Here is a 24,277-nt window from a genome sequence, read left to right as displayed (position 1 = left end):
GCAAAGCCCAGTGACCACAGCAAATGAAATTATCACAGAATCACAGAATTTCTAGGATTCTGTGATTTCTCCAAAAATCTTGAAGTTCTCCAGGTTTCTGTCTTCTGTCAAGCTGAGCACACCAAGTGGCTACTTAAGCACAACAGCGGGGTGTGAACAGGAAAAGGAGTGGAAAAAGAGAACACATCTTGACAGAAAGTTGCCAGGAGTACTGTGATAACTCCATTAGTTCGACTCCGTTCCCTTTTCTCACAACTCCAGCTAGTCATATGCTAAAACCAAAGCGGGTGATTAAGGCGTTTTCTTGGATGAGGACAGAGATGCAAAAGCAGGTAATAGGACCAGTAACATTAACAACACCCATTGCTCTCTGTAGGGTGAGGAAGAACTGGGAACTAGAACAAAGGGATGGCATTATTTCTTTGTTGCTTCACCGTAATGCCCTTAACCCTCCTTTACTCTAATCCACAAGTTTTCCTGATGAGATTATTTACCAATTATTTAAAATCCACATACATACAAGTCATGTTTCCTTCATCCTTTAGTTCCAAGCATCTATTCAGCCACGAGGTAAGGGTGAGGCTGCAGAAGAGGTGGTGCTGAGAAGGGTGCTCTCCCACCCAACCCACAGCCACCGGCAGCAGCTGAATTCATTCAACTTAGTAAATAGGCAGAAAATTGGTACAGGAGGAAAAATAAAAAAAATAAATAAGGAGTTTTCTGCTGGTGAAATGGGCTGAATCAGCCCGGTGAAGGCTCAGCACCAAGCACCCAAGCCAGCGGGACAGCACAGGGTGGCTGGGAAGCACCCATACGCCCCTACTTTAATTCATACAGATAAGATCAATGTGTTCTGTGGAAAAAATATACATAAATAAATAAACAAACAAATAACTCAGGCGAGAGAGAGGCAGAAGAGAGGGATCATGTTCATGCACTGCCTTGAAGGAAAGGCAGAGAAAGCTCCATACACACTGGCAGCACCCATCCAGCCACAGCATCCACAGCCCCAGGGCACAGGGAAGGGGCAATAAGGGAGAGGGCAGGGAGAAGACAACCTGAAAACAAGGGTTGCCTTGGGAAACGAGGCTTCAGTAATCTATCACTCAAGGAGTAATTTATTTTTTTTTTTTAAACAAACTCCAAAAAAAAAAATGCAGAATTTCTTTTGGCTGTAAAAACATATATACTATAATTATTTTTTCCCCAAAATACCACTCTTCCAGAGGAGTTCAGAAGTACAATGAACAATTTCTGAAGAGTCAATGTATCAGAACACAACCACGAAACCCACCAGGTTTAGCAGACTTTTGCTTTCCATCCTTTTGGGCCCGGGGGACACACGGATGAGTCACCAAGACCTCTGGAACGGCACGCATCGCTCCCAACACATCCAACTCACAAGCTGACACATTTCAGGTGCCAAGTTTATCCACTGACCTGCATGCAGCTCTCCCAAACCAGCTGAAAGACTCAGTTACTGGAAACTATGCTACAGGCAAAGCCTCTTGATATTTCAGTGAGCCTCTAACTGCTCCACAGAGCAGTGCATGGCTGCCTTCTGGCTGATTGATGCAAGGACCCACGTGGATGTCTCCGAACACTTTCCCATGCTAACAGCTCAGCTCTCCTAAGTGTCTTTTGCAAGACATCAGCACCTGGAACTGGGACACTGATCATCCGTTCTGGTTACAGCCATAGAAATCCTCCTTTCATCCAGCCAAGGCTTTTGCAACGAGCACAGCAGCCATAGGGTCACCATCAGATCCTGGAAAAGGTCTTGGATACCCGCTATGATCCGCCAGTACCTGCATCCATCACCCATCAGTTCTTCTCATCTGCAGAGGAGCGTGCCACCTGGGACGCCAAATCCCTCTGGACACAGAAGCCTTCTCCGCAGGGACGACAGGGAGCAACTACATTTCCTGGAGACCAGTCCTGCCAGTTGGTTTTCCAATTCCCTAACGCCCCAGTATGGAAATCCTCTCCCTGAGAAGCGTTTTGCTGCTCCGCAGTCCACCCACGCAGCGCTCCCCCGACTGCCCCATCTCACTCATCCTGCTGCGGACGAACCAGTAATGTTTGCACTTCGGCACTTTATGGGGAAGGAACAATAACAGGTTCCTGATATGCTGGGAAAGCCAAACCCTGGAGTCTGCCATCAGCTTTCCACCAAGGCTGCTCTGTGTGTGTGGCAACGGGATTAACACGATCCTGCCCAGGCCTCTGCAGAGTTACCAAATCCCACAGCTGCAGTTGTTGCAAGGGCTTGCCAAGTTGGTGTCAAGATCTCAGGGCCTAAAGACCCAGAGCTAATCCCAGACACAAAGTTCCTCCAAGTGCTCTATAAATTTAACTTATTCAGGCTCTTCTGCGTTGATGCCTTTTTCTCCCCTGCAAGGACTCAAACTGTTGTGCTGAAAATCCACCCTTTGCTCTGGCCCCAAATTGTCAGCACGGGCACCTGTGTCCGTGTTTTTTTCCTCACCTGATCAACTTAACAGTTTTTCAGCATGGAGAGCCCAAGGAGATAAAACTTCGTTTTCTTTTTCTCTGCCCATTTCGAATCCTTGCTGCTCCTTGGGTGCCCCCTGGGATTCCACACTCGTACTTCCCAGCCGCAGGAATTCCAGCAGCTCCAAGCGCTGCCCGATGTGAATCTGCTCCCAACACATTTCTGCAGTTCAGCTCCTGAACGTAAACACACGTATTTCGTGCATCATTCAGCCAGCACCGCTGCAGGAACAGCAGCCTTCGAGAGAGAGGCAAAGCATAAAACCAAAGACATGAACCGCTTCAGCCATCTGCATTCAGTCACAAACACATGCGGGTCAAAGCCTTCAGACTGCCCCCATCTCTTCCAGCTTTTCGTGCTGGGAAGCTGAACGTGCACGCAGCTGTCCGACGGTGCTTGTACTCAGAGGGGGAGGATAACTTGTCCATTACCAACCGATTGTTCACAAGCCATTTATTCCACTATCGCTCATGCCAATTTCTGCAGACCGAAGTCATAAACCCTGGCACTGCTCACACAGTTATTAGGCGCAATGAAATCTTAATCAGCTGTAAAATCGTCTACTGCACCAGCTACAAAGATTTCTTCTTTCCCAGTTCTCAGACACACTCTCCCAGCTTCTGGATGGGGAAGTTCACGTCAGCCCAGCCTGCACTCGAGACCAAACAGTTTGGGATCCTTTATTTCCAACTCTTCATATTTGTAGCAATGCCCAGAATCCCCAGAGTGTTTTGTAAATCCAAATACAAGCCAACAGCTGAATTTTAATAAACTGGCTTAGATATAACTCATGGATGTTAGATGACCTCGGTGACAGACCTCTTACCACTGCCCTGTGTCTCTTGGCTTGAGGGTTTCCCAATTCCACAGCAGTTTCAGTTGGTCCCTGTAATACTCCATACCTGGCCAGCCTGGTATTTAAATTAGTCCTTTTCTTTCATAGCCAAGCTCAAATTAAAAGTAGATATTACCCTCACTCATTCAAACCACTCATGCAGAAAGTCCTTGTCCAAGTCTCTGCAGATTGCCTCTGACTGCTGGCCTTGACCAGCCCCTGATGGGACTTTTCCTCTGGCAGTATCTCCTGCAGCATCACCCCAAACACAGGCACCATCTGTAGCCCCTTGTAAGCCTTCATTTGTGTTTTAACATTGAGCTGACCAACCTGAGCCCCCGAGGGAGGCATGCCCCTTTGCTTTTACGTTTGTGATTTGGGATGCTCTGACTTGTCCTCTCAAAAAGCCCACGAGGGCTGCTATCAGCCAGGTAGAAAGCAGATACAACCCCGAGCTCCTGCTGTCTCACTCCCACAGCCCGTGGTTCCTCGTGGGGCTGAATTCCCAGGCTGAGCTCTTGGTGCAGCTCCTCACAACTTGCTGCCCCCTCAAAGTCCTCCCGATCTCCTCAGCCCACCTTCATCTTCGCAGGTGTCTGCTCTGCTCCGGCCACACCTGTACCCCTTGGTTCTGCCCTCGATTCACCACAATACCATCTGCAGCTGGAGCTCCCCCTCCTTATTATCTCTTAATCCTCTCTCAAAAACAAACAAACAAACATTAAAAATCTGTAGTGAATTTTAGTGTTAAAGCCTCTCCGATCTACCTTTGATTTTCTTCAAGCAACCTTTACTATTTGTCTGGCTTAGATCAAAACCCCGCAACTCTTCCTCTTGGACAGACTGCATCGTAGGCCTGGTACTTTACCCAAGCAGATTTTCCCTGTATAGCAGAAAAATTGGTAACGTTAGCAGGTGTTTTTGATAAAACTGACCTTACTTAAAAGGGAAAAAAAAAAAAGCTCTCCTATTTCACCATAGAGAAAAGAAAAAATAAAATCAAAACAGACAGAGACTTTCCCTGCCCACAACTCCAAACCCTTGGCTAACTCCCAGACCTACTACCTCCACCTCATGTGCAGCAATGCTCAAATCAACGAGACACGGGCTCGCTGTCTGAGCAGGGGAAGAGCAGTGACAGGCAGGAGCTCCAGCACATGGACACCAGCCCCTGCAGAAGGGAAGAGTATTTCCAATTGCTTTAGGTGAAAGCTGGCTGCAGAAGCTGGTGGTCACAGATCCAGCTCTGCTGAACTTGTCTTTCTTTATTCTACTTTCTAAGCATCACCCATATGGCCAAAACATTCAGATTTACCAAAAGGCCTACAATTTGCTTTGTTTTGGCAGAGACTTGCACTTACCTGTTTCTTACCACTATCCTCACTAGCAGGACACAGTAAAAAAACGCAGAAAAGTCTCGCTGTCACCACCTGATTATAAGCACGTCACATCAAGGTGAGCACTGCAGCAATACTGATTGATAAACATGTTGTTGCTGGCTTTTTTTGTACAGCAAAAATGTGATTAATCGTATAATGAAAGCTGTAATCAGTACTAGTCATAGCAAAAGCTCTTCTGAAAGGAGAGAAAATCCTCCATTATGGAGGTGAAATAAAAGATTTTGGGTTTCTTCAACTCATCGTTAATGGCAAAGACAATCCATTAACGAGGAACCAGCAAGAAAAGCCGTGCATGTGGCTGTGACTCAGATACCTCAATAACCACAACCACTCTTCTATATTGAGCAAAGACCCACAATGATGTGCTACAAAACATTATGAGTCCATACAACAGCTTATGTTTACAACACTATTCGGTTACCATTGAACAACTCAAAATGCTGACAGTACAGACAAATAAGTGAACTGATCTTGCTCGTTGCTGTTGTGGTTGGTTGTTGATTACGAAGATTAAAAATTAACCTGCTTTGCAAACAAAGAGAAAAGCAAAACTTGAATAAAAAGATGATGCACGGGAACAGTCAGAGGTCCTGAGCACTCTTTGGGAAAAGCTGTACCTTCTCACAACCAAGCCAAACTCAAAGGGAAATATTTTCAAAGATTATATTAATTCAGTACGGCACTATAATGACAGAGCTGGAAACATAAGGGATCGTTACCATTTATACATCTAAAAAGAGAACCGGTGTTTGATATCTGAAGCACAAACACAACAATATAATGCAGTAATTAGAAGCTCAGGATTTCTGCCTTTGCTCATATTGGCCAAACATGCAATTAACCTTTTCCACACTGTCCTTGTGATATTTGTGGACCGTATTCATGCACAGAATAATTGCCCTTTCTGTGTCTCTGCTGTTCCGGTTACGTACAAGCAATTTTTAAGGCTACTGACAGCTACTAGAAATTAATTATGATCAAAGTCTTTATTATACAAATACAGGAACTTTTTTTCTGAAAAATATATACTTGAACTTCTTAAGGAAAAAAAGAAAAAGGCATCAAAGGCCACCTCTAAGCTCTCCAGCTCCCTCAGGCCAAGCTGACAGACTTGGAGATTCAATTATTCAAAGCATCTCGGGAAGCCTGGCTGGTCTGCTCGGGGCTGCGGAGTCTTTACAGAGCCATCAGGAGCGCAGATACTGACTTTTTATCTGGACTGTAATGGTTTAAAAACAACGGAGTGCCTCTGCAGATCAGTCGTACCGAACGGGAGGCACTGCTCACGGAGTGGTTCTCGGCGTCCTGGAGGAGAAAATCCGTTTAACAGAAGAACCAAAGGGAAAGGGACTGGTAATAACGGAGCGTTTCGCCAGTCTTTCATACCTCCTCATGTCAGATAATGCAAATACCTTCCCCTGACTCCTCAAAAACAGGACTCTAAAGCCAGATATTTTGCTGGTTACCATTAAAAGCGTGAGGACTTACCAGAAAATAACCTATTTATTTTATTGACCATGTTGCAGGTTCAGAACAGGCAAACACGAGTGTTTGGTTCGAAGGGTGGCTGATGTAGGTGCAGCACATACTCTAGACTTGCTCTTTTGACTGTCGCTATCCCAGATGTCTTCAGGAAACTCTAAGTTTCCTTCTCTGATTTACACCACACGGGTATCAGCGCGCTGGGGTTCAAGGTAAGAAACTGCTGTCATTACTGGCCCATGAGATTGGGAACAGTTAAGAAAGACAAATTCAACACTGGGAGATAAACTGTAGTTGACATCAGCAATTTATTTTATATATTGAAAAAATTTGATCAAATGAGTAATTTCTACTTTGCAAACAGCCCTGATTTATCAGGGAAGCACATCTTGGCAAAGAGCCCCAAGGGCGGCAACAGAAGTCGATGTAGGAATATGACAGAGAATAGGAATAGTCCACTTCAACCCAGCAATCAAACGAATGGTAATCACTTGATACACGATGAGTGGTAAGCAAAAATTAAATTCAGAAAGGAATAATAGCATCCTGCGGAGAACTGTTATCCCTTACAGTCACCCACAATCCTTGAAGATTGCCTGGGAAGATTTTCTGTTCCATCTCCTCTGCTTTAAAAGGCCGCTTGCTGATGCAATAAATAAATCAGCCTCTACAAACCGAGTCTCAACAGTGCCCTGGAGCACCAGAGCAATTATTCCAAATATTATCCATTCTATTCATGTCCATCCCTGTTCTGCCTCTGCTTAATGTTGCTGTTCTGGCTTGTTCATAGGCATAGCCACTTTCATCAGTGGGGTTGCCTCTATGGGGTACTGCTTACAGGACAGGAAATTTTGCACTTTTGAGCAGTGATGTGCTCGATGGGCAGAGCAGAGTGGCGGGACTGCTAGAAAACAACAAAACAAAACAAAAGTGCCAGGTCAGTGTGACGTGCTAAGGAAACCGCTGATGCCAACCGATAGCCCAGGGAGGGGACAGCACGCCCTGTGTCTGCAGGCAGCCTGCAGGACACTGCAGCCAACAAACACAACTGACACTTATCTTTACATCCAGCCTGATTACTGCTCAGACTTACAGCATTTTTCTTTCTGTTTTCTCGTTTTGTTTTGTTTTTTCCCCCCAGGACAGATCATTACTGAGACAGCAGCACTTCTGGACACTTCTCAGGTAGGCCAGCAGGGTATACGCTGCAAATATCAGGCACGCATCCATCCACTGTCACATTCCCACGTGGGACCACTTGGTCCAGCACTCTGTGGCCAGCACTGCCTGTTTCGAAGGAGGATGCAAGAGCTGCATGATAAACACACCAACCCAGCAATTAGGGATTTCCTTATGCTCTGTGACCAGACTCCAATACATTATCTGTCGGCTATGGCTCTACTCTTCTTTTCCATGGCATCTTCTCCTCTGTAAGCTGTCCTCCTGCCTGCGTTTCATGTTCCAGGAGCACTGCAATCTAGTTACGTTATTCAGGAGACAAATATTACCCTTTATCACGTTTGCTTTGGTTGCTTTTCTGATCGTTATGTTGTTTTCACACCACCAGAGAGGGAGAACAGAAGCTCCAAGCACAACTTTTACCTAGGACTGTTTTATTTGCTACGATGTCCCTGCTTGTAAATCTTCTTTTTGAGGCAAACACACACAGTATGTGTACATGCTGTTTTGATGTGAACATACGCAGCAGCTTCAGTTTTCCCTCACACCAAGCTCTTTCTGTGTTTATCAAGCCAGAGATCAGGCCACATTTCAACCGACTTCACTGATTCTGTGCCACGATGATTCACGAGAGAGAGAGAAACTCATTTTCTCTCTGATTAGTGATGTGTGCAAGAGCTAAAGAAGAACTGGGTCCTTCTGTTTTAGGAAAGTGTGCTAGATTACAGACTGAAATAGATATCAAAAAAAAAAAAAACACCCTGAATTTAAAATACATTCTGCACTAAGTTAAATCATATTGCATGTACTCTACACTGCATAATCCCTCCCCACTGCACAATCTCATTTCGGGTCACATGTAGTTCACCATTAAGTCTTGGGGATTTTTCAGGCTTTTTTTTTTTTTTTAATCTCACAATTACAGACGAGAGGTTTCTGTTGTCTGGTTAAAATTGCAATTCAAACATGACATCATGAACTGATAAAGTATTAACACCAGAAGATCTCCAGACCTAGCCAATACAAAGTGTCTCAACAAGGGCAGCTGGTCTTTGGTCTCTCAAGAAACAAACAGAGCACAAAGGTATCTCTCTTTTGAACCCTCTCTTACAAAGACAACATATTTAACCTTAACACCAATCTTTCCTCTTGCCTTTGAAACAACTGTTGGACCCTTTCAAAGCCTTCCCTAACAACTTATTTTCTTCCACAGGAACCGAGAGCAAACTCGCAGATGGCCACCTTCTCACTACAGCTGAGGGATCAGTCTTCTCGTCCCACAGCTTGAACACTCCTCTTTTGCTGCACTGATACTGACTGAAGATATTTTAGAAATTGTGTATACGAAAGCAGACAGTACAGAACTACAATCTGACAGACATTCAAGGAGATGGGGGACACCCTCCTGAATTCTTGTTCTTCTTGGTTTAGAACAGTCTTTCCAACTCTGTTGGAGCTGGCTGGCTTTTGACTCATTAAAGCTTGGCTACGACCCAGGACTGTTCAGCCTGGAGAAGAGGAGGCTTGGGGGGATCTCCCCAATGTGTATCAATACCTGAAGGCAGGGTGCAAAGAGGACACAGCCAGGCTCTTTCCCACGGTACCCAGCACCAGGACAAGAGGCAATGGGCGCAAGCTGGAACACAAGAGGTTCCTCCTGAACAGCAGGAGGCACTTTTGTGCTGTGTGGGTGACAGAGCACTGGCACAGGTGGACCCTGTGTCTCCCTCCTTGGAGATCTTCAAAAGCTGTCTGGACATGGCCCTTGGCAAGTGGCTGTAGGTGTCTCTATATGAGCAGGAGGGTTGGACCAGGTGACCTCCAGAGGTCCCTCCCAACCTCAACCATTCTGTGATTCTGCTTCTGTTACCCACACTCTGATTACCAGGCTAAAAAAATTTGTCTTCTTTCATCTGCATTTCCCCCGATCTGTCATCCCCCACACCTCTCCCCTCCTCTAGAAATGACATCCTTGTCAGGATTATTTGTTAAATGCCCTGCATCCCCAGTAACAGAAGTCAAAAACCACAGAACTAGACCGAGGGTTGTACTTTCAAAACATACCATGGACGTGTGTCAAAGTGAACATGATGTTTCACACAACTCTGGCAATGCTGCAGTTGGGAATGATCATGTTTGCTGGAATGGTATAAAATTAAAGCAGCAGCCACAGTAGAGAAAAGTGTTATGCTGCTGGTGGCAAAATAAAGAACACACACACCCAAACACAGACCCACAGTGGTTTAGAGGACTGCGTTCAGTCTTGTTTCTGCTTATAGTTAAGTTGTTGTTTTGCTAATGGCACCACTACTTTACATTGCATTACATTAAAGATTGCCAAGCAAGTTGCCATAGTTCACTTATTCTATGCAACATTATTGTATCTACAACACATCTTCAGATCTACAATAAACTAAATAAATTCCTTACTGTAGACATCTCCACCACCACTAATGTAGATTTATTCATTTTAAAACAATTGTAGCATTTAAACAATAGCAGCACCCTACTGGTGCTTCACAACAACTATACATGTACATATGAATATACAGCCCTTTTTTAACCCACTGGGAATTCATTCAAGTCCTCATGAAATTTCTGTGCTCTGTTTTTTCACCCTTGATCTCCTCTTCAAGCGAATGGAAAGCATTCCCCTTTTATGGAGATGTAACAATGAAAAACAATCATAATCTTCACATCATGGAAACATCTAAGTTGGAAAAGACCTTCAAGCTCAAGCCTGACCATCAACCTGACCTACTGAGTCTCATCACTAACCATGTCTTGATTATGTTTTTAAAATACACAAAACAATCTTGGTAGAACAAATTGGACCTGAAGTTAGAATCTAACCCTGTAATTAAGACTACTGCAACACAGTTATATCAAATTATCAGAAAACACAGGTTGCACAGTGAAGTGAGTGGGTAGATAACACAGTCTGAGAGCAGGGCAAGATTTTATCTTTAATAGTCTGCAACTAGCAATATACAAAACACCTACCAACCAGTAGAAGACCCAGAAAAAGCTGGCAGTAGCAATCACCATCCACAGTCTTACTGGGATAGTAGAAGGTTTGGGCAAACCCAATCTGCAAATTATTGCTTAGACTGCTGTTTGCAAGTAGTTTACCTATGATCCATAAAATCATTATAAAAAGATTATCACTATCAATATTTGTACTTTGAATGAAGAGAAAAAGTAATGCGTAGAGATATTATGAAAACAAAAATGGATTAGAAAGTACAATTATTTTTTTCTTAAACCAGTGTGAATACACAAAATAGTTCATTTAGATGGATTAAAACTGAAGAGAGGTATTAGCAATATTTATAAGTACTCTTGATAAAAATGATTTTCCAAGGTGCTTTTCACATTAAACACTGATTGTGCTATATTGTGTTTGCTTTATGAGTCTGTGGGTGTTTGTTGTTTTTTTTTCTTGTTTTGCAAGTTACTTGAACGCTTTGCATTTAAAACAATGAAATGACTGATATAATATGTGACGCCCATCTACAAGAAGGGCCGGAGGGCAGACCCGGGGAACTACAGGCCGGTCAGTTTGACCTCAGTACCAGGGAAGCTCATGGAGCAGATCCTCTTGGGATCATGCGGCACTTGAAGGGCAAGCAGGCGATCAGGCCCAGTCAGCATGGGTTTATGGAAGGCAGGTCCTGCTTGACGAACCTGATCTCCTTCTATGACAAAGTGACACGCTGAGTGGACGAGGGAAAGGCTGTGGATGTGGTCTACCTTGACTTCAGCAAGGCTTTTGACACCGTCTCCCACAGCATTCTCCTCAAGAAACTGGCCGCTCTTGGCTTGGACTGGCGCACGCTTTGTTGGGTTAGAAACTGGCTGGATAGCCGGGCCCAAAGAGTCGTGGTAAATGGAGCCAAGTCCAGTTGGTGGCCAGTCACTAGTGGCGTCCCCCAGGGCTCGGTGCTGGGGCCGGTCCTCTTTAATACCTTCATCAATGATCTGGACGAGGGCATTGAGTGCACCCTCAGTAAGTTCGCAGATGACACCAAGTTAGGTGCGTGTGTCGATCTGCTCGAGGGTAGGAAGGCTCTGCAGGAGGATCTGGATAGGCTGCACCGATGGGCTGAGGTCAACTGCATGAAGTTCAACAAGGCCAAGTGCCGGGTCCTGCACCTGGGGCGCAACAACCCCAAGCAGAGCTACAGGCTGGGAGATGAGTGGTTGGAAAGCTGCCAGGCAGAGAAGGACCTGGGAGTGATGGTGGACAGTCAGCTGAATATGAGCCAGCAGTGTGCTCAGGTGGCCAAGAAGGCCAATGGCATCCTGGCTTGTATCAGAAACACTGTGACCAGCAGGGCTAGGGAGGTGATCGTCCCCCTGTACTCGGCTCTGGTGAGGCTGCACCTCGAGTACTGTGTTCAGTTTTGGGCCCCTCGCTACAAGAAGGACATCGAGGTGCTTGAGCGGGTCCAGAGAAGGGTGACAAAGCTGGTGAGGGGCCTGGAGAACAAGTCCTACGAGGAGCGGCTGAAGGAGCTGGGCTTGTTCAGCCTGGAGAAGAGGAGGCTCAGGGGCGACCTTATCACTCTCTACAGATACCTTAAAGGAAGCTGTAGTGAGGTGGGGGTTGGCCTGTTCTCCCACGTGCCTAGTGACAGGACGAGGGGGAACGGCCTAAAGTTGTGCCAGGGGAGTTTTAGGTTGGATGTTAGGAAGAACTTCTTTACTGAAGGGGTTGTTAGGCACTGGAACAGGCTGCCCAGGGAGGTGGTGGAGTCACCATTCCTGGAAGACTTTAAAAGACGATTAGATGTAGTGGGGACTGTTAGAGGTTGGACTCGATGATCTTGAGGTCTCTTCCAACCTAGAAATTCTGTGATTCTGTAATATGCAGTACCAGAAGAACACATGTGGTTTAACCCTACTTTCATCTTTATCATTCTTGTCCTAAATTCATCCCTCTTTTTCATTATGAGAAGCTGAGCTATGGCCTGCAGGTGTCAAAAGGAAATTGAGAATACAATATCCAGCCCTGGTCTAGTACTAGGTCCATCTTGTTCTCCGTTTTTTTTTCTGTTACTAGGAAACATTTTCCTTGTTAATATATATATTTGTTTTCAACTATATATGAAATCATAACACTGTTCTACAAAGTCAGCAAAGTGAAATTTGCTCTTGTTGTTCTTTAAATTACAAAGTTGCTTGTCTTTTTTTTTTTTTTTTTTGTGTCTAGGAAAATGCTGCTGTAACAAATACCAAAGATAATAATAACCATGCCATAAAATTGCCAGTCATTTACCGTGGGTATGGTGTTATGCTTATGTTACCCATCCTCACACTACCATAAAGGTTCTGCTGACACTGAGAGGCACGTGAACAGCAGTAACAGTCACCTAAAGAAACCACAACAAAATGTAACTGTACTGAAGATGCCATCTTCATCTGTCCCTCTGCTCTGTTCCTACAGTAGCTGGATTCTACAGAAAACTACAGATGCACACTGTCAACATTTACCAAGGCCATGCTTAAGACGGAGTTACAAAATGCCCCAGTTATGGTTCATACTGTTAATCTGTATTTCTGCTTTCAGAAAAATGACAGACTTCAATGAATGGCATCTTTTTCCATTAAAGAATTAGTTTGTCTTCCTACTTCCAGAGATGTGCACTTTGTCACTGTTAAACAAGTATATTTTTCATCTTTTTTTCTACTTTCATACTATGAGCATGAGCCTAATAGTCTAGTTTCTTCATCTTCACGTAACAAATCTACAGGTGACTGATCATGCAGTGCCCCCGTTATAAAGAATGGGAGTATTTAGAGCCACCCAGGCACTGACACACAAACTTTTCAGTTTATTTGACGGCAGATTTCGGTAAGACACAGGCCAGAGGCAGATTATGTTACTGTCTCTGGATCCACTATCTGCATCGTGTGCCACCTGGAGCACTGCAGCTAGACATTATCTCTGCAGAGCACTAGTGTGTTTCAACAGTTTTTATTTGAGGAATAAACTGTCTTTAGAATTTACACAACGTCTGATTATTTTTGCAGAAAAGTTACAGCAGCTGGACTTATTCTTTCTCCTCTGCATGTCTTAATACAGACTTAAAACTCTGACGGAGCAGCAAGCGCCCAGCAGAACTGCCAGCACAGCCTGACAACATGCTCTCAACACTCAGCTTTTGGCTCTTCAAACCAGTGAGCCCCAGTTTCCTCTCTTATTTCCCTCCTGCAGTCTCTCCTTACACACACGTTGTACAGCCGTGCTTCTCTTTCCCTCCTAAGCACACAGCTCAGCAGGTCACCGATTCCCCAGCTTCACTCTCGGCCTACCTCCCCTCCGGCGCAGAGTCCTGTTGTAACTTTACATTAAGTTTACATTAAGAATTATATGCCCCAAATGCGTGTCCCACCCCAGCTCCTCTGACCTCCAGAGCCCCCTTCTCGCCCCTGCTGCCCAACCCAGCAGCACGGGACACAGGCCTGGGGCTCGCTCCCCATCGTGTCCCTGACAGGATTTTGCTGCCTGCGCAGCAGCGCCTGGCAGATGAGCAAATCTGGGACAGCATCTTTCTTTACAGCATGCTGTGAGTAAGGAGGCGCGGGTTGATCTCAACAGGCTGTGCCATCCTCAGCCTGTGAAATTAATTCCTCCAGCTCGTGCCAAGGCGGCTGGCTCAGAAACTCCAGAGTCGAGTTCTCATCCTGAGGGGAACAAGCTCTGGGAGTTACCCACGGGAGCTGAGGCTGAAGCAGCAGCGGTGTAATGACAGCCTGCAGATGAAAAGCACGACCCCACAACACAGTACTCCACTGTCCGACTGCTCCATCACAGAGAAACAAAACCAAAAAGAAAAATCAGGGTGCTTCAGGCACTGCTCAGTAGGGAAGAATGGAAAGGAGGGCCTCAAACAGCCTGACTCAGGACTTCAAGAACTTCAGGACTCATTGTAGCCAACTGGAAGAGATTAAAACAACATTTATGGCAAACAGTTTGGAAAGCGGCCCTCTGGTGCCTCACGGAAAGCTGCTAGTAGCTGGAAAATACACAGCAAGGCCTGCTGCAGCACCTGCAATGGGTGGAGGTCTTACCAACGCTTCGACAATGCACGGAGATACATTTTGGTAAACTAAGGGGGTGGGAGGAGAAAGCATGTGTGCACAGGAATTACAAAAGTATTATTCTACCATTCCCAATTCTTTCTGTTTGTTCTACATCCCATCTGCCAGCCTCCTGTGTAGAACCTTACAGGTGAATTTTTGATTCATTAATTTCATCTGAAATGAGACAAATAGCCATGCATAAGATGTGTATTTGTCCTCCTTTTAAAGGAATGTCTAAAAAAGAGAATCATTAATTTACAATGTCAGAAGAATTCAATCACACACATGATCCACAAATGGGATTTGCTAACAAAAGTTATTCAGTTACAGCTATAAGCAGTAGCATGCAGAGCACGATAAATCACGTTGAAGCAAACATATATGTCACAACCTCCAAAAAAACATTTCACAAGCAAGAAGATTAAAACAATAACACAAGCTTTAGGACTGCTTTTTTTTTTTCCTTGCTCTGTAACAAGGATTGCGTTTTGAAGAACTGAAAATAAACTCAAGGGCAGATTCAAATAGCGATTATTTTCGTATGTCTGCTCTCCTAACTGCATGCCACACTGAAGGGATACCCTGTCACAAGCAATACATCAGCGCGGGGATCAGCATGGCTGTTACGCAATGGGACCCATCTGTGGTTCGTCTGCTGGCTCTGACTGCTTGCCTTGGGAAAGCGAAGCATCTTCACTGCAAACACTGATCTCAGCCTATGGCCCAGCTTTGCATCTGAAGGGCTTTCCTTGTTCTTTAAATAACTCTACGTATCCCGTCTGTGTGACACTTACCTACCCGTCTGCTGAGAAGCACGTGGAGCCCTTGTGCTGCAACACCAACTGCTCCACCTCTGCAACTGCCATGCTGGGAACCAGCATAATTCCTACCTTTCCAAAGCAAAACCTAACAAAAATCCTGAATGGGAGGGGGAAAAAACAAAAGTTTCACTCTCAACAATATCTCCTCATCCTTGTTGAACGTCTGATGACCAAGTGTTTTTATAGTTTGGCCACACAACACAGATGCCAGCCAAGAAGGAGAAGGAGAAAACTTCTCCATCCTGCTCCCGCAGGTCCTGAAGGTCCCAACCACCCCATCACTGGGATGCACAAGGCTCTGCTGGTTTCAAGTGGAGTGGCTGCTGCGCTTCTGCCTCAGTAAGGGCATTGTTGGAATCTGAAACAAAGACTTGTCAAAGCCATCATCTGGACAAAATATTTCATGCAAATCTAAAGCAAAATAAAACTACATTGCACGTGTGCTCACAGTTATGTTCTTCAGAAGCAACCAGTAACTCGGGGCATACAACCTAGCAACTTGGAAGGACTATTTTATTTTATTTTATTTTTTTTAGAAAACGCAGCAACTATCAAAACCAAACTAAACCAACCAAACAAAAAAAGCAGTTGTTGCAATCATACAATATGATCAGCAGTCTCACACATCACTCTTGGATCAGAGATGAACAGAAGTAAAACTGATTTCACATTATAGCCCCAAGGGCATATGAGTTGCACAAGGAAGCCAAGATGTCTACACAACCCTCCTGAAGTATTATTGCCACGATGAACAGTCAAGGTATTATATAGAGCAAACGCAGTAACCAAAAAAGTAAGCGAAAAAACATTTTTGATTCATTGTCTCATTTTTATTCCTCAACAATAACCAGCTACTTTCTCTGTATCTTTTTTTTTTTTTTAAACTACCATTGTTAAAAAAAAATCACAGAAGATTGATTAGAGTTAGGGAAGCATGTAATGTTTTAAAAGCCCACTTCACAACAATTTTGACAAGTAGCTTAAGCTGAGAGTATCACCCAGCATGTGAGGGCTGTGCTTGTTATTGGGATGCTACCAAAGACAGTACAGTATTTCTACAGTATATGTATTATGTTCTCTAACACTGCAAAGAAGTCTGCAAACAGTAATAGCCAATATTCCTCTGCAAGCATGGGTTGGTTTGAGGGTTATTAAAATGTAAATTTTTAAAAGGGGCATTTGCTTCAAAAACCACAGGAAGAGAGACAAGAGAGACGAAACCTGTAAGTATTTATCTTTGAATCAAAGGACTCACGCTTATCTTGAGCTTCAACTTCAGCATCAACTTCTATGGAGAGAGTTTGTACAAAATGAACTTTCTAAGCGTTTTTACACCACAAACTTTACTTGTCCTCTTAAATAAGGCCTTAAAGTGCAGTTTATAATCCACTTCATTTGTGAAGTTGCATAAATTAATCAAAGGACATACAATATTCTTATTCCGCTTAAGTAACTGGCAAGCCCAGCCCTATGAAGATTGTTATTTATACTGCTTCTTTATCAGCTTGTTATTTTTATTGCTTCCTTATCTTTACTGCATCTTCAAGCTGCATCTTATTACAAAGCAAAGTGGTACGTACAGACTGGAGGATTTCATCACATTACACATTGCATTTTCCCGTGTTATATTGTTGGAAGAATTTATCAGCTGAAATTTTATTTCAGTAGCCCATAATCCTTTGTGTTACTAAATAAGAAGTAGACGTGACAGAAGGGGAACTATTTTTTTCCCCTTTATTGAAACTTCAGAAATATTTCACCAAGTTGCAGTATGTTTTCTCTCTTTGTTAAGATGTAATTTGATGAGATAACTTTAAGAAGTTGAACTACAGCTTGTTAATGTGCCATAGCAATCGATTATGTAACACCTTTTAAAATTCACTTATAGCGGTGACAAGAATATAGCTATTGGTGCAAAGAGAAAATAAATACCTGCTATACTCAGAAATCAGCTGACAGCCCTAGTGAGTTGCTACTTGATTTAATTTCCATTCCTTTTCTGCTGGAGAAATTCCCAGCAGAGAACACAAAGGATGCTACAAGAAGTTTCTGCAAATACTTTGCTCCTTTTAAGCCAAAAGTGCAAAAAATCCATAGTTTGGTGCATGACTTGCTAAGCCCAGCCCTTGTGGAAACAACCGAAAGCAGAGGAATCATCATTGCACTGTGTGAAATGCTTTGAGAAGCCCTCAGATTGGAAAATCACATGGTAGACTAATGAAAACTATGCATTTTTTTTTCCAGATATTTTACTTTTTATTATACTTGCCATAAATATTAACAGTTTAATCCTGTAAAATTCAATTCCTGCCAACAATCTTAACCAAAACTCTTTATTTTTCCTCTGGAACAGAACCTCAAACCATCCAGAAAATGCCTGTGTGGCATTTATTAGAGGACTAAAATGCATGTGTATTGTAGCTTTGACCCTACAAAAGGGAGTGTGATGATTTGCTTTATTTATTTTTTTACAGAAAATGGAGCATAGGATTAAGCAATAGCTAAATGGACAAATTGCCCTACATTTCCAAACCAGGAAAAATGCTCCCATTTATTTAAAACTAAATAAAACTGGAAAGTGTGTACTGGAAATGGCCCTATAAAAACATATGTGAGGGGTCACTTCTAAACAATAGGTTTCAAAATAAAAGCTGGTGAAATACTCAGCAACTAACAGGAGCACAAGTGAAAATGTGCCCGTCCAGCACGACACAGTAGAGGTACACAACGTTAACCAAGCCAGCTCCAAAACAACCAGCATGGATCCCAAGAGGCAGGATATTCGTGCAGAGTATCAAACACCAAAGCAAGCAATAGAAAACAACAATATTCAGAAGGCTTTGGTAACAAATCTAGGACACCCATGCCTGTATTTCTTACGTTTTAAATGTAATAACACTTTGCCTCCAGCTAGATGAATTCAGTTTCCCAGGAACAAAGAGGATGCAGCTGAGAGCACTGAACATCCTCACTTTCCCGCAAGCCGCTTGCGATCACAGTTGATTTGCAGTTTCCATATGCTTCTTAAGCACCTTAATTGAGGGCTGCTTTTCAGTTGCAGCTCTGAAACTGATTTTGTATCCTTATCAGAACTAGACTGAAAGCAGCACTAAATCTCCGAGTCTCCACGCTCAAAAACTTTAACTTCATTGTCCAGATGCGTGTGCTTGGTGCTACCGAAGTGCAGGCAAAGGAGGGATTCGGGTCCAGTTCAGGACACGTGCATTATGTGTACGTGTGGGCTGTGTCTGTGCTCCCACCGCTGCCAGCAGAAACCTGGTCACGTCACCAGCAGAGCACTGGGAGCCACTGACCTGCCTTTACGGGGAGGATCAAGCCCGGTCTTGTGTAAATTCAGGTGTGCAGCATCTCTGAGATGCCCCAGCACATCCCAGCCGGCTCTGAGCTGCTGCTCAAGACCTTGGTGTCCTCCTCCTGCTTGGTGCTCCCTTTGGGGTAAGATGAGCTGGCCTCTGACTGAGGAAGCCTCCTGACCACAAAGCTGTCTACTGACACTCCACCGCCTAAAATGAAGACCCCATTCCTGGCGGGTTTTTCAGAATATGAGATCTCTTGCACTTTACCAACAACTTTTACAAAGCGTGTCAGTCAACAGCAAGTACCTTAGTCATAACTGCGTTCCTAAAAAGAGCTTAATCATAACCACATTCCTGAAATTTACATATAACCTACTGTGCTGTAGTATGCAGCTCCTTCCAGCAGACCCCTCAAAGTGCAGTAAAAGTACAGCAGTCCTGGTTTCACACAGGGAAAGACAGCAGAAAAAGAGCAAAAAGCATTTTCAAGGCAACTTTTCCAGAACAATTCATTTTTACCTTGCCAAAATCAAGGTATGGGTTCAACCCAACGTTTCTAAGTTTGGGGAGCAGGATTTTATGCGTGGTTGAGTTTTTGTCTGAATGAAAACAGGCTGAAAGCTGTTTGCTGTCTGGAAGATTAAGTTCATCCTTAAGCACAGCTGTACATAAAGTGCTGTGAAATACTGGAAATGAGGCGGTGTTGATGCAGCATTGCAGGTTTTGTTCAAAGGGGCAGGCTGGGTTGGTAGTCTGAATGTTGGTAGATCTGAATGAGCACATTTTGGCTCTGCTCCCACTCGCAGCATGTTCAGCCAGGCTCTGCTCACAACCAAAATTTGAAGGGGGCAGTGTTATCGGAGTAACCAGGCGTTGTAACTCAAACTCTACCTCTATTTATTTTTGTATTTCCCTTTGTTTGTGTAGCTTGCTGGTACACCCATCGAAAGGAAGCAGCCGAAGTACCTCACATCAGGAACAAGCAAAGCTATAAAGCTGCTGCAGACAACAGCAATAACTCGTGAGTGTTGCCCTGAAGAAGAACAGAAGAGCTCTCTATGAGAAACCAGAGTAATGTCTAACACTTACACTGCATTCTGCTTCTCAGCAAGGTCCCAGAGCATTACATGTGGCCAGGCACAGCTCCGTCTCGCCATCTGCATGGCAGATCTCACCCTGGTATTTTAACCTTTGGGAAGAGTCAGCCAGGTGTTTCTGAGGATAAGTTCACTGACAGTGAACGTACAGCCATGCCCACACCTCTGTACACTGTAGCTAAGCAGGAGGCAGCACCAGCTCTCTGTCACTTACCTGACTGTCAAGTGGCCACTCTGACCCATCTGCAGAACAGCGTACTACAAGGAAGACTCCTCTGGATCTTCCTTCACAACGGAGGCAGCATTTTTTAATCCCTTTTAAAATCTGTATATGGAAAATCCTAACTACCTTAGATTTAACACAGTTAAATTCCAAAAACAATGAAGGCCCAAAGCTGATCAGTTCTCACACCTTTTCTCATCGATTATTAAAAAAAAAAGTAGTCTAAGCACAGCTTCTAGAAATAGAAGAACATGCTTGCTCTTCCTAGCAGTCCATGTTTTATATTTCAATTCCTGTTACAAATGAAAGCCCAGTTATAGAGTGCAATAATGCAGCCTTACCCATGTCACGCTGCACCTAAACAAGAATTATCTGTCTCTATATAAAGTTACATCACCCACCGTCCACAAAACACACCTCAGATTGTTGTTGAAAACAAGTAGCTCAAAAATGTTAAGGGACAGGTTTGGAGGAATTAAAAAAAAGATGGAATGGGGATGCTAGGACCTGCTTATCCTCTTGGGAACGGCAGTCATGCCGTTTTCTAACATAGTGAAAGCAAAATACAGAGTTGACTCTCTTGTTTTTCACTGACGCTCAATTTTATTTGGTAGAAGCTCTCACAGGCCTTTAAATAATTCATAACGCAGCGCCTGTTGTTCAGTTCGAGGAGGGAGCTCGGAGAACATTAATCCAAACAGAGATGAATTGGCACAGCTGTAAATCTGCAGGACGCCTCCCCGATGAGCTCATCCCCTAGCAGTGCAAATGAGTGACATCATGCTTGCCAAGCCGCGCACACGCGCTCACACTCGCTCACTCCCCTTTCTCCTCCCCCCCACGCAGGATTTCTGCTGCTTTTTCCACAGGTGATCAACATATACAGCTCATCCTAGGCAGAGGAAGGAAGCAGGAGGACCTGCCACCGAATCCAGGGTTTGTCCCGCTAGGTTGTCACGGCTCCGGCACAGACACAACAGAACACATCTTTCTGTCTGAAACAGAATGAAGCTGCACCTTGGTTGGTCTAGCTCAAAAAATCCTGAAAGAAAATTATAAAGAGACATGCCTTTGAATAAAATTCACAAACACTTCTCAAAGGACTGCTCAGCGCTTCCACTTGATACTCATCCAGCGTGCCTCCATGACCTTTTGCTCACAGGAACACTCTCCAAGCCAGGTCTCACAAACATTTAGCACAGACAAGTTTGGAAATGTTCATACAGCCACACTGTTGAAATGTCTCATTTCCCTGAGTTTCAGTTTGCCGTCACGCACTTAAGGTGTGGACATGAAAATATGTGACACTGGGAAACTGTCCGAAGGTATTAATACGGGATAATGTACCAGAGAAACTAAACAGCTAACAAAAAGCTCATAAACAGAATTAATATATGTGAATAAAATGCCCGGTTAACAGCTTTGATACGAAATCTGCAGGAATTCAAGGTGCTTTGCTATTCATCCATGAGCAGGAAGGGCAGCTGCACTTGTTTGTGCTCATAAATACGCCAGGCAAGGTCTGCAACAAGCTTTGCAGCTTCAGCTACATAGCAAGCATCAATATTAACAAGCTCATTTAGGTCTATTTCATGCTCCTCAATGACTTACAGTTGTTATTTTGCTGCAGACATTTATACCATTTCTCGTGGCAGCAGGAAGCACAGCGCGGTGTCAGCAACACCACACAGAACTGGAGCCAGCCCTCCGGCTCCTGACCCTAACTGGTCCTGGAAACAGTTCCCACTGAGTAAGGACCACTTCATATCCACCTATATGCACTATATATTTATATATGCACTGTATATTTATATATACACGGCCCCAGGAGGTTTGTGGGTTTTCCATGGCTCAGAACTGTTGGGTTTTCCAGGATTCATGCTGCTTGTTGAGCCGTGCTATCTAAAACCCACAGCTCGGAAGAAAAAGGCATGCGGTGGGCTCTTGCTACCACAGGAGAAGCCCTCCAGACTGGAGAATTACAACAGGATGCTGAAATGGGGATTATACAGCTCTTGAGACAAACAGGAAAAATGCAAAACAAGGAAGCAAACAACACACAGAAGTAGTAAACTTGGCAGACGGCACAAAGAGGTGGCAGGAGCTCCGGCCTCTAGAAAAAGCTCGAGGAAAAAGGCAGATTCTGAGCTTTTGGACGCTACCCAGCATTTTTACAGAGCCTAGTACAGCGGTGCCATTCCTGGGCTAGGACCTCTTTCAGATACCGAAATGAAGCAGCAGAGATTCATTGCTCACTGAACTGCTGGGCAATTCTTCCACGAAGGACCATCCTTCTCCTCCTCCTTATTTAACACTGATGCAAGTACACAAGCTCCAAACATGATTTAAGATTAAGAAACCCAGAATACAGCTGCACAGAGAAGATGAAGCACCCAAGACCAGCACGCTTTGGCAGCAGCACTGCACGGGACAAGGCAAAGCAGAGCCTGGCTCTACTCAGCCCCCAGAGAGAGGGAATCCTGTGGGACCCGTCAGGCAAACAGCAGGCAGGAGGCGAGGAAACATTTTGTCTGGAGCGCAGCAGACTCAACAGGCTCGTAATTCGGAGCAAGTACATCATCCTTCCCTTCTTCCCTCTCTGCCCATTGAAAAAAGGCCTCTGGAAGTAGCAAGCTCTAAAGTGACAGGCACACAGCTCCTTTTGCTCAGCCCTTGCACTACCTGAATGCCTTGAAAACTGTCTGAGAGCTCAGGGCAGAAGCAATGGTATCAGAAAAGATGAAAAGCAGTGAAGCAATGGGTGCACAGGCGCATCAGCTCCCCCCAAAATCTCCTTTCCCCTCGAGGAATCCTGCTGGCGACTATGCAAACCTTTGCACGGTGGTGTGCTCGAGATTTCAGAAAACAAGCAGCAGAGGAAAACAAACCAGAGCACGTCCTCTGATCCCAGTGCACATTCTGGGTCTTGTAAATAGACTTTGTTTTGTAAGGAACTGATTTGAAATCTCCATTTTAACATCAAACTCTGTGGCAATCAGCCCTCCGGATCCCAGCTCTGTGGCTTCAGTAGGGCACAGCTGGAGGGCACGCACTTATCTGTCACTGCTAACTCTGCTCATAACGTCAGCGAGCCAGAACCTCTCCCCCCCGGAACAGGAGGCTTCAAAATGATCTGGAAAAGGGCTATGCAGAAAGAAAAACTTCAGGGAAACTTCATTTCATTGCTTTGCTCTTACTTTGAATTTGTGTTTCATCTCCCACACCGTTACCTTGGCCCAGAAGAGGCGAACAAAATGCATCGGTAAAGCTTCCACTTCAAGAAGTCATTTTAGATTTGCAACTTAGAAAAACAACTTTTTAGCTAAGCTTTATCCCATCCTTCTTTCCGTCTACATACAGCCCCAGCAAAAGATTTAATGCAGTTTAGTGGCTAATAGCATACAATTGCAGCCTTCAATGCTCGATCGGAAGCACTGATCTCTGAGCAGACAATATGTAAATGAAGAGCTACAACATGAAAAAACTCCGCTGACGTAGAGGATTTGTATTTCTGCTTCTTTAAAGGATGCACAAACTGAATCCCACATGGATAGGCAAAGGGATAGGCTCACTTTGGCTATTTATTATTCACAATGTTCTTTTTTAAATAGTTAATTCTGCATAGAACATAAGGAAGATGCTTTTTGTAAATCATTTTAATTATATTACTGCAATATATTTAAATAGTGAGCTTAAAGTCTTTACAACTTTTTAAAGGATGGTTGAAAAAATACTCCTGGAAACACTGTAATTGCGTTTTCATAATGGTATGTATTAATTTATATTTCTTTGATCTGCGCAACACAAGATCAGAGCCAAGGAGCTCTTAGGCAGCAACCTACACCATACAATGGGCGGGTGCCCCATTTCTGCACTGGCTGCAGAAGAAGGTACCCGTCCAAAAAGCAGACAGAGAAAGCCAACCTATGGTGTAACACCAGGCAGAAGTGGCTCTTCAAGAAAGATCTGAAGACCTGCTGAAGAAACCAGGCTGTGCCAGACATGCAAGAGCTTGGCACAAGGGAAACATCTGGAGAATGCACGATAAATTGACTTTTGGATGAGATAACGAGAAAGACTTCGAGACCTAAGGTGGTCAGAAGTAACCAGAGACCTGCTAAAACACTTTAGACAGAGACAAAAATTGGAAAATGAGAGGTGCTGCTGTAAAACAGGAGAGGAAATTAGTACAGGGTTTCAAGGAGGAGCAAGGCTACCCAGTGGAAAGGAAAACCCAGAGGTGAGAAGGGGAGGGAACAGAGCAAAACTGGCAATCAGCAGTTTTGGCATCCTAAAGCAGGGCAGGGAGAAGACAGACA

The 24,277-nt window shown here is 44.2% G+C and overlaps 1 protein-coding gene and 1 long non-coding RNA gene across 6 annotated transcripts in view; one reads left to right on the top strand and one right to left on the bottom strand.

The window, feature by feature from the left end:
• Positions 1-24,277, bottom strand: part of ZNF704 (zinc finger protein 704) — a 96,036-nt gene that overhangs the window by 37,369 nt on the left and 34,390 nt on the right. The gene's annotated exons all lie outside the window — the stretch shown is intronic.
• On the top strand, positions 4,811-9,045 carry LOC140001850 (uncharacterized). The gene is made up of 3 exons (XR_011807437.1): positions 4,811-6,444; positions 7,374-7,417; positions 8,625-9,045. It is a non-coding gene; the product is annotated as an uncharacterized lncRNA (long non-coding RNA).

The sequence above is a fragment of the Anas platyrhynchos genome, chromosome 2, assembly GCF_047663525.1.
Source record: "Anas platyrhynchos isolate ZD024472 breed Pekin duck chromosome 2, IASCAAS_PekinDuck_T2T, whole genome shotgun sequence".
In the NCBI taxonomy this organism is placed as follows: domain Eukaryota; kingdom Metazoa; phylum Chordata; class Aves; order Anseriformes; family Anatidae; genus Anas; species Anas platyrhynchos.
This window is presented reverse-complemented; position numbering and strand designations above follow the sequence as displayed.